The sequence below is a fragment of the Leptonychotes weddellii genome, chromosome 5 (assembly GCF_054177405.1).
Source record: "Leptonychotes weddellii isolate Sample4059 chromosome 5, ASM5417740v2, whole genome shotgun sequence".
NCBI classification, from domain to species: Eukaryota; Metazoa; Chordata; class Mammalia; order Carnivora; family Phocidae; genus Leptonychotes; species Leptonychotes weddellii.
This window is the reverse complement of record NC_138373.1, coordinates 158,229,585-158,240,350: the sequence shown is the minus strand read 5'-3', so window position 1 is coordinate 158,240,350 and position 10,766 is coordinate 158,229,585. Positions and strand designations below refer to the sequence as shown.

The 10,766-nt window shown below is 57.5% G+C and overlaps 1 long non-coding RNA gene across 1 annotated transcript; it reads right to left on the bottom strand.

Moving 5' to 3' along the window:
• Positions 1 to 8,351: 8,351 nt before the first annotated feature.
• Positions 8,352 to 10,476, bottom strand: LOC115943304 (uncharacterized). The gene is made up of 3 exons (XR_004077896.2): positions 10,311 to 10,476; positions 9,559 to 9,820; positions 8,352 to 8,508 (listed from the first exon to the last, which is right to left on the bottom strand). It is a non-coding gene; the product is annotated as an uncharacterized LOC115943304 (long non-coding RNA).
• Positions 10,477 to 10,766: the final 290 nt, after the last annotated feature.

Here is a 10,766-nt window from a genome sequence, read left to right as displayed (position 1 = left end):
AAGAAATTCCACCTGCCAGGGAAGAGGATCATTTTGCTTGTCCCTGAGAACAGAGAGCATACTCGTTCTGATGCCCTCTCAAAGGGTTTCTGCCTTTTTGTGTAGAGGACACGTTCCGCCGATGGAAGGTGGCGGCTGTTTTTCCTGAGTGTCAGGGGGTTGGTGGCCGGCTCCCGGACACCCCCAGTGGGCTTAGGTGCCCCCGGGGCCCGTGTCTCCTCTAGCTATCCTGCTGGAGGCTGTGCTCTAAGGGGCACATGACCTTGCCCTTGTGTGTTCCCAGCCCCCAGTTTGGCAAATGATGATGATGATGATGATGATAATAATAATAATAATAATTATTATTATTATCGCGGAATGTGGAAGTTTTACAAGTGAAGTAGGACAGGACAGCAGGGCAGGCCATGAGCAGCAGAGACATACAAGGTGGCGGCCTACACGGGTGTGTGCTCAGGCCGTGGGCGGTGCAGGCAGCATGTGGGTGCCGGCGATGGGCTGGGTACTTGTCGTGCACATGCATGCTGCTGGGCAGCCTGTGTCCCCTGGGTCCCCGAGGCAGCTGTGATGGGGGGGCAGTAGGAACAGCAGGGGTGGGCCAGCCACGGTGAAGGGGTCTGCGTGGAGGATGCTCGGGGCCCACAGAGGAAGGCGGGCTTGCTGGTACCTCCCAGGAGCCTGGCTGCACCAGTGTGAGCTCCTGCCGGACTGTCTGTCTGGGAATTACTCTTCCGTCATGTGGTTGTTGCAAAATAAAAACATCCGCATGCACATCGCAATAAAGCAAATTGGGGAGGTATTTGGATTCTGCAAAGAATTTAGAATCTCCGATTTTGAAAACTCTTGCAACACTGCAAAGCAGATATTCACAATCTTAGAAATAGAAACTGAGCCTAAAACCATTATACTTCATGGAAAAAAATTACTATTTTCGTACGAAGCTTCGGATAATCCAATTATTAGTGAGGTAGGCCCTTTTAAAGTTAATTTTTTTTTTCTTGTAATCGAAGATACAGCTTTGGAAACAGGCACCGGAGTTACATACGAGTCACGAGACCACGTTGAGTTTCTTGTATAATACCACAAATCAAGTATCAGGAGAAGCTAGAATGGTATTGTATAATTTCATATTTGAAATTAATTTCAGAATTCCACAAAACTGATTTGTATGAAGAGCTGAATCCTTGGCGAAAAGTCGTCCTATCGGAATTATCAGCTGTAGATGCACTCACATTTATATTTCAAACTAACTTACAGAAATGTATCCCGATGTTATCCCAGCTTATAGACTCCTGGCAACTCTGGGAACTATTGCATTAGCAGGAAGATCCTTCTCAAAAGTAAAAAGTATCAAAAGTTATTTGTATCTTGTATCTGCCATCAACTTCAATTACACTGGGGAAAAATGAAGTGGCCAGAAGGATAGATTTTGATGACCTAATAAATACAGTTGTAGTCAGAAACATTATTTTAAGACCGATCAAGACAGCGTATTAATAAAATATTATTATTTATCATCTTCCATGAAATGGTGACTCTGAAAATATTATTCCTTTGCAATTTGTAAGTTTCTGCTGTTACTTCTGTGTCCCTCATTCCCCGTGATGGCTTCGAGGTAATAAAACATTTCAAAGGAAAAAGCTTTATATTTTAGAATCATTATCTGCACCTGCTTTGTGAGCAAGAGACACCAAATTGTGCGTTTTTTCACTGGCCTGGAAGATTATGTAGCTGGCCTTGATCAGAAGATCATCCTAGAGATAAGAGTCCCAGAAGCTCTGAATAAAAACAGACAAATGAAAAAGAAAAAAAAAAGGCCGAGGGCAATATAGTGGCAGCCTGCCCCACGCTCCAGGCACTCGGCTCGTGAGCGCGGGCACCCTGGGGCCCCAGGCCCCGGGACTCACCCAGTCTGAGTGTCCATTGTCCCTGCTCCAGGATGCTTCCTGGTTTGGGGCCTGGATCCAGGGAGTGAGCACAGGTGTGCTGGACAGGGCGGCAGTCCTGGTGGGGGTGCCCTGGGGTTCTGTGGTCCTGGCTCCATCTTGAATCACCCTTGTGTGATGGGGGTGCAGTGAAGTGCACCCCCACTTCTGCCCCCGTTATTGCTCTGCACGCAGCTCCCACCCTGCCCCCTGCAGGGGAGGAGGGCGGCCCCGGGGCGTGGCCTCACTGGCTCCACTCAGAGAGCTCGTGCAGCCCCCTGGTCTCCTCAGACCCACCGGGCACTCCTGGGGGCGGGGGCTGAGGTGTCTTTTCCCCGTTCTGTGGGGAAGGACACCAAGGCTTCAGAGGGGCTCGACGACATGCCCAGGGCCTCTGCGTGGTTTGGTTTGGGTCTGCACTTCCAGCCCCAGAGAGGGGCCTCATCCCTGCGGATCCCACCTGCCAGCGCACGGAGGGGTGTGGTCCCGTGTACCTGCCGAGCCAGTGAGACTGACGGGGGTGCAGACATCCAGCTCAGGGGACCCGGCTCTGAGCTATCTCGGCGGCCCTCCGACTCTGTGGCCTGAGTAAGCCACGGCCCTCCCTGGGCCTCAGTTTCCCATCCAGGAAAGAGGGCATTTTCATCCACACTCTGCTGGTCTTGAGAGGTGTGTTGAGACCCAATGTGCACTGAGATATAAATGGGCTTGGGGAACATGAAGGCCGTTTTCATATAGGAGGGATTCTCTCAAAGCCTTACTCCAGTCAGCTGGGATCCCGAAGAGACTCCAAAATATCTTAGCAAAGAAAGAAAAAGCAGAACACGGAGAAGGCCCATCTAAGAATTTGCTCAGCTCACAGGACTGCAAAAAAATCTGTGTGTGCGTGTGTGTTTGAACTGCTGATGAATATTGTCTATTTCTACCCCTTATGTAAGTCTAACGGATGGGGCAGAATCTGCTGAGTATATCAAAGACCCATTTTTAATTCATGGTGGGCTGGAGAAATAAAACTTACTTTTTTGAGAAAGAAATCTACAAGGAGATTTTGGAAGCCAACCAGTTTAATAAACACAGGCTCTAAGTAAATAGCATAAAGAATTTATGAACATTGCTTTCTGCATTTATGTATAGCTTGCTGTGTGGGGTCCAGAAAAAGAACAAATCATGTCTTTACAGTCTTTCCAGGACTTGGAGTCTGTGTTTCATACCCTGTGTGGCCCGAAGTGGCCCAGCTGTGTGAGGCGTTGTGGGGAATAATGTCTGTTTTTTTTTTTTTAAAGATTTTATTTTTATTTATTCATTTGAGAGAGAATGAGATAGAGAGAGCGTGAGAGGGGGGAGGGTCAGAGGGAGAAGCAGACTCCCCGCCGAGCAGGGAGCCTGACGCGGGACTCGATCCCGGGACTCCAGGATCATGACCTGAGCCTAAGGCAGTCGCCCAACCGACTGAGCCACCCAGGCGCCCCAAGATTTTATTTATTTATCTGGCAGAGAGACAGTGGGAGAGGGAACACAAGCAGGGAGAGTGGGAGAGGGAGAAGCAGACTCCCCACTGAGCAGGGAGCCCGATGCGGGACTCGATCCTGGGACTCCAGGATCATGACCTGAGCCGAAGGCAGTCGCCCAACCGACTGAGCCACCCAGGCGCCCTTAGGGAATAATGTCTGTTTAATACCGAGTGTGCTGACATCAAATTGTCTCCAGGCTGAGCCCCCAGGGGGAGGAAAGGATGCACGATGTCTTCAGATCGGGTCTTCAAAACTTGTTCTGGGCGACAGCACATCCGCAGAGCTGGACGCGGGGCCCTGGTCGTGTAGGAGCTGAGGAAGCCTGCTCAGGGCATTGCAATTCCCCTGTGGCCCCATTCATTCTCTGGGGTCCCCGCACCCCCCGACTGGCCCGCAGCCTTGTCGATGGGGACCGCCGCCTCCGTTCAGCCTCTCAGACCTGCCTGGCCTCTGGGTTTGGGAAGCAGGAGCTCCATGTTCTGGGGGGCAGGGATGGTCCCAGGGACTCTTAAACTGTCCCCCCTTTCTGCTCCATCCAGGTGGGGCCCAGGTACCAGTGCAGGTGGATCTGACTCTGAGCCGGCCCCTCCAGCCCCTGTGGTCATTCCTGGTCTGGGTGGTCTCCCAGTCTGGCTGGGAGTCGAGGAGGGCTGCCTGGGGGAGATGACATGACGACCGGCCTTAGAAGGGCTGTTGAGGCTCCCCTGATGATGAGGGGTGGGCATTCCCCCAGACCTGGCCAGTGCTGAGTCTTGGACTCACCCTTGGGCAGGGGCGGCCAGGGCATCAGGAGCTCAACGGGTTTCTCTTTTTAAACATTTTTTTAAAATTATGGTAAAATATACATAACATAGAATGTTTCATTCGAACCATTTTCAAGTGGATGAGCACATTCACACTGTCTGTCCCCAGGACTCTCATCTTTGTTGATGGAAACGCTAACTGCCCATCTGTCTCCCAGCAGCGGTGCGGAGGGGCCGGGGCTGGGGGCTGGGGTCTGGCCCTCCGCTGCCACGGGCGGGTTGAGGCGGGCGGGCACCTGTGATCTTGGTGGTGGCTGAGCCCACTGGTCTCTGCTCCCCTGCCTCCGGTCCCCGGACGGCCAGTACTACGGATGTGTTCATTTCAAGCTCCATTACAAGCACATTAAAAGTGAATCCATAGTGGCCTTGTCCCTTGGAGAGGCACGAGCTGGGCCCAGGAGTCAGGCTCAGTAAACACAGTGACATCATGGCCCGAGGCCATGGCTCACCCTCCGCCTTCCACACCCGCACCCAGCATCCATGCCAGTTCCATCTCCCGATCGCTCCCAGCGCCCCCTCCCCACACGCTGGGCTGTGGGCACAGCCAGGGAGGCCCCGAGGGAGGGGCGCTGGCTGGAAACAGGGGGCCGGGGACGGCAGGGGCGGCCCTGCAGGGTCAGGAAGCCCCGGCCCCCAGGCGAAGTCCACTCAGACCCTCCAGCAAAGGGGGCCTACCCCCCACGACCCCCACCAGCTCCCCACAGCTTTCCGGGCTCCAGAGAGGGTCCTGGGGGAGGGGTGGGGGGTGGCCATAGGGGAGGGACCATCTCCCAAGGTCTGGGGCAAGATCTTCTCAGCTGACCTGGGGCAACAGCTGCTAAGTGGGGGACACCCCAGCATGCAACCTCAGAGCTCTTCCCAAAATGAAATCCACCGGGATGCCAGGCGGGAAAGGGGGTCCCCAAGACCTTCCATGGGCAAAGGGGAGCAGACATCGTGCACCTGCAGCTAACGGCCCTGCCCACTCTCCCCCCAGCACTCCTCTCTCTGGGCGGATTGGGGGGCTGCAGAGAGAGTTGGGGCATCCTGCAGGTCAGACTGCCCCCAGCAAGACAGGGGCTGGGGTAAGCTGGCCTGGCCCAAGTGCTTAGGGTGCCTGCTGGGGGTCTGTGAGCCCTTTGAAGGACACACCCCAACCTCCACCTCCGTGTCCCCATCTAACCTTGGGCCAGAGTCCGAGGGAAGGGTTGGCAGCCGACGCGGGCCTCCAGTGAGAAGGGGGCCGCAGTCAGGAGCTCAGACCCGGCCGGAGTCTGTGGCTGGAGGTTGGGGCTGGGAAGCCACGGTCCAGGCAGACGGGCCTGGGAGCAGCCAGGACGTCAGACGGGCCCCAGGGAGAGGAGGAGGAGCTCTCCGTGCAGTCCACGGAGGGCCGGGGCCAGGGGCCGGAGGCCGGCTACCCAGCACCCGGCCGGAGCCAGTGATTGAGGCTGAGCTCGCCCAGGCGGCTCGGGGCGAGGGGTGGGCGTGCGTGCGGCCCTGGCATGCTTCCCCGGAGCAGACTCGCCCACAGGTGCTCCTTCCAGCCTCAGGAGCGACGACCCACAACTTCACCTCAGGCCCTCCCCTCTGCACGCCGAGCTTGTCACCCCTGCTATGATCAGCAGGTGACAGTTGACGGGGCATTCGCTGTGTGACTGGCAGTGGCCTCGGAATAACCCCGCAAGGTGCCTACTATTGACCCCCGTTTTATAGATAAAAAGGCCAAGCTCAAGAGCCCCTCAAAGGCCATGTGTGTGGAGGGGGCAGCTTTGAATTCAGGCCCGTTTGACTCAGAGCCTGATGTTGGCCTGGAGGACACGGCTTGCACCCCTGACCTAAGAACCCTTGGCCGCCAAACGCCGAATGGCCAGCTGAAGGAGGGCGGGGGAGGTGGCGGCTGGAGATGCCGAGGGCAGGTGGGGTCCGCGGAGGGACACTGTCCTCGCTGTGCTCTGCTGCACGTGCGGGGCTTGTCCAGAGGAGCAGAGGAGGATGCAACGGGCAGCTCACCTGGGCTCAGCTCGGCAGACACTGACGGACTCCTGCTTGGCTCTGGGCCTTGGGCCCTGGGATCTGAGGACCCAGAGGACCCGCAGGCCTGCCCCTGAGGCTCAAGCAGAGCAGTGGGCGCTCACAGCCCAGTGAGGTGAGAGAAGCTCGGAGCTCTGTGTATGGGCTCCCGGTGAGGCGTCCATGCTGACCTGGGGGCTGCAGAAGCCTCCCTGGGGCTGGAGTTCGGGGCAGGCATGGAGGCTGGGCCAAAAGATGGAGCCAAGCCACCCAGATGAGGCAGCTCCCTCACTCCTGGGTGAATTCCTAAATGAACTGAAAGCAAGCACTCATGAGATATTCCTGCGCCCACATTCATCGCGGCATGATTCACAAGAGCCAAACGTAGAAACAACCCGAGTGTCCATCGATGTGGGGGGGATAAGCAACATGTGGGCCATTCACACAAGGGGATATGGTGCAGCCTTAACAAGAGAGGGACCTCTGACTCCGCCCAGCACCATGGGCCTTGAGGACACTGTGCTCAGGGAGACAAGCCAGCCGCAAAGGGACAAGGACTGTATGACTCCATGTCTATGGGGTCTCAGAGGAGCCAGATTCACGGACACAGAGAGTGGACGGGGGCGCCTGGGGCGGCGGCGGGGTGGGGAGTGGGTGCTTCATGGGGACAGAGTTCAGTGTGAGGGCATGAAAAAGTCCAAAGATGGATGGGGGTGACGGTGCACAGTGGGGTGACCGTGCTTAATGTCACTGAGCTGGACACCCAAAAACCGTTAAGGTGGGAAATGTTATGTTATGTGTTATTTTATCAGAAGAAGACCCAAGTGACCCACACTCATCCTGGGACTGTTGAGGGTGAAATGAATGAAGGAAGGATGAATGAATGAATGAATGGAAAGCAAGCACAGTAGACTTTTAGGGGTCCTGAGAACTGGCCTCACACTCCCAAGTACATACAAGTCCTGTGAGAGGCGGGATCCAGACCAGGGCCAGCCTGTGGTGCTTCTAGACCCCGGAGCTCTCCATCTGCGGGCCGGGCCGGAGGGGCTCCTGGGCTCCTGCACCACCAAGTTGCCTCCAGAAGCCAGGTTGCTCCACGTAGGGATGCCCGCCTGGGCCAGGGGCTTGGCTCAGGTCGCCTTGGGACCCCTTTCGGCTCTGGCACATTCCGCGATGCCACAGAGCTCCCTCATCTGTTGGAGAAACTAGAGAGGCTGTGGACAGACGGCAGGTCCAGGAGCCTGGGGGTCAGCCCGCTAAGCGCCGGGCCCCGGTGCAGCGTGGAGGGGAGGGACAAGGCCAAGGCTTCCAGCATCTTCTGTGTGCCTCCGCCTTCCCCCCTCGGGCATCCATTCGTCCTCCACCAAGTCCCTCTGCCGGGACGGGGCAGCAGGCCTGCCAGCAAGCGCCAGAGGCAAGATCACGGCAGGACGGCATCCGGTGAAACCAAAGGGAGAAAAAAATCAATTTTCCAATACTCCCTCTTGAAGTGATCTCTTTAAGCTGATTCAAAAATAATAATGTCTGACACTCAGAGGGGGCAACTCGCAATTTCCTAAGTGTGGCTACGTTATCGCTTTCGGGCCTCAGGACAATCTTGCGGGGAGGTAGCCTTACTCGGCAGAGGGAAAAACAGGAGCAGGGAGAGGTTAAGGAGCTCATCAGGCCGCAGAGCATCTGGCAGGACTTGGGAGGAGCAGAGCACCCGCCAGGGAGTGCGCATGTCCCTGCTCCCGCCCACGTGGCCTGCCCCAGCCCCCAGCGCCAGGCCAGCCTCTGGCCACCCGCCCTCGTCCCTGGTGCTGGGGACAGACAGGCCCGGGGGTCCTGCACCGGCAGCCACAGCCTCTGCCCGTCCCCTGGGTCACTCCTGCGTGAGACCCCGAATGAAGCCCAGCTGACCGGGGGGAACGTAGCCGTGCCGTGGTTAGGGTTCTCCAGAGAAACAGGACTGCCTCACACTCACGCACACGTGCATGCGCACACACACACTCATGCACACACACACCACACCGTGCACACACTCGTGCATGCACACACAGTCTCACGCATACACACTCACTGTACTACACACACATGCATGCACACACTCTGAAAAATATTTATTTGAAGGAATCGGCTTGTGAGATTCTGGAGTCTGCAGGGGGACAGGTTGGGGCAGGAGCGGCAGGTTGAGGGGGACCCGGGGAAGAGCCGAGGTTGCAGTCTGGTCTGAAGGCCATCTGTTGGCAGAGTTCCCCCTTTCTTGGGAAGGCCACTTTCTTTCTCTTCTGTCTTCACCTGATGAGATGGAGCCCACCCACCTTAGGAAGGCCAGTTTGCTGTGTGGAAATCCACTGATTTCAATGTTAATTCCATCCAAAAAAAAAACACGTCATAGGAGCATCCAAAATAAGATTTGACCAAACATCTGGGCACCATGGCCCAGCCAGGCTGACCCATAAAATTAACCGTAACACCCTCACCCGGCCCGGGCTGCTGTCTCCCTGCCCCGCTCCTGGCTTTCTGCCCCGAGGTCCAGGCTGTTGGCACTTTGATCCCCCGATATGCCCTGGAACGATGTCAGGGCAGCAAGGTGGTGTCCCTTGGGGTCAACTCCTGTGGGCCTATGGGGTGCCTGCCTGTGTGCCGGGGACCCCCACGCCCTGGTGGGCGGGGCAGGGTGGAGGCTTGTGCGCCCGCCGCTCACCATCTGTGGACTGGGAGCTGGGGGCCCCCGGGCACACGGGCCGTGCACGGTTTCGAGCCCCTGCTCCCCACTGAGCTGCCTGCACCCCTCCAGCGACTCCTCCCCAGACCACGGCCCTCCATTCCCACTCTCCTCTTCGACACACCCCTCGCTGGCCCTCAAGGAGCCCCTCTGCTCGGCCTCGCCCCGCTTCAGCCCTGCAAGGCTGCCGGCAAGGAGCTGGCGGCCCCGCCTTCCGGGTCAGCTCTCAGGTGACTGGCTGCAGGTGGCAGATGCCCAGTCTCATTTTGTCTCGCTGCCACAGGCTGGGCATGAATCCTCTTTGTCCTGCCTGATTGGTGGTGGAAACCCACTTGGATCATCAATAATCTCTGATTAGGGCTGGATCCAGACTCCTGGCAGAGAGTGGGCCAGTCTCCAGCCCTGGACCCTTTCCCTTGCCAGTGCCCGGTTGGGCAGGACGAGGCCTGTCCAGGTTGCTCACGGACTGGCTCAACATTGGCCTCCCCTGGTGCTCACGAGGCAGGAGGGGCACGGGCCTGGCCAGGCCCTCCCACGACCACCTCCCCGGGCCACCAGCGGCCCGCCCCCCACTGCCCGGGCCACCTGCTCTGCTCCCCTTCCAAGGGCGGCATGCCTACCGTGCGCCCCAGCACGTGCTTCAGGGCAAGCTGGCTGCTCAGCTGTGTAGACCAGGAGCACCCGCAATATGGAATCTGCCAGAATACGGGCTCCACAGGCCTTGGCGAAGGGAGTAGGAGGTGGTGCTAATGGAGGCCAGATCAGTCTCTGGCTTCCGGCGGTCCCGTTCTCTGGCCCCGTCTGCTCCTGCCGATTAGTCAATGAACTACAACCCGCGGAGTGCTGGATGCCGCGGGCTGTGGGCCCCGGGGGCGGACGTACCTGGAGAGAGGACAGATCCCAGTCAGCCTGGAGGGCATCACATCTGCTCCAAGTAAGCAGACCATTTGGAGACACACGCATGTGATTCCCACGCCAAGCCTCGCGTTAGCAGTCCCGGGGGCGAGGTGTGGACCTCTGCTGCCAAGTTGGGGTGACCTGGGGAAGCTCGCTTTCTCCGGCCAGGCTCCAGGGCAGTGGTGTGGACCCAGCAGAGGGGAGCAAGTTCTGCAGTTAGGACGGGCCTGGTCTCTGCGAGGAGCAGGATGGAGACGGGAGAGAGCGAGCCCCGGAGGTGTGTGGAGCGAGTGGTGAACAGGGCAGACCAGGGGCTCTGGAGTCACAACAGCCGAGAGGTAGAAGGAGCCCGCGCGTCCCCCCCACAGATGAAAGGATAGACAAAACGAGGTCCATCCAGACAAGCCTTAGAGAGGAGGGGATTCTGTGAGGGCACGTGCCAAGTGAAATAAGCCAGGTACAGAGGGACAAATACCGGGCGATTCCATTGACAGGAAGCAGGCCGAGCCGTCAGACCCGTGGAGACTGAGCGCGGATCATGTCCACCAGGCTGGGGGTGGGGGCGAGCGTCTAACGGGGACAGGGTCTCAGCGCGGGAAGATGAAAAGGTGGTGGACTCAGATCGCGGTGCTGGTCCCACAGCAGGCTGAGGGTTCTTAGTACCCCAGAACGGCACGTGTAAAAAGGTCAAAAGGTAAGTTTTTATATTTTACCACAATAAAAACAAAAGCAATGATACCGACAAAATGCACCCGGGACGCCAGCCCCATGTTCAGCCGCGATGGACGTGGCTACTTCCTCCGGCCACTTGATTCAGCAGAGCTGGCTTCTGAAGAGGAAGGGAGAGCGTTATTCATCCGTCACCTACAGAGAGCGAGGGCGACCAGAGAGACCTCACGACAAAGCTGGGAAGACCAGAGGACGCGGTGAA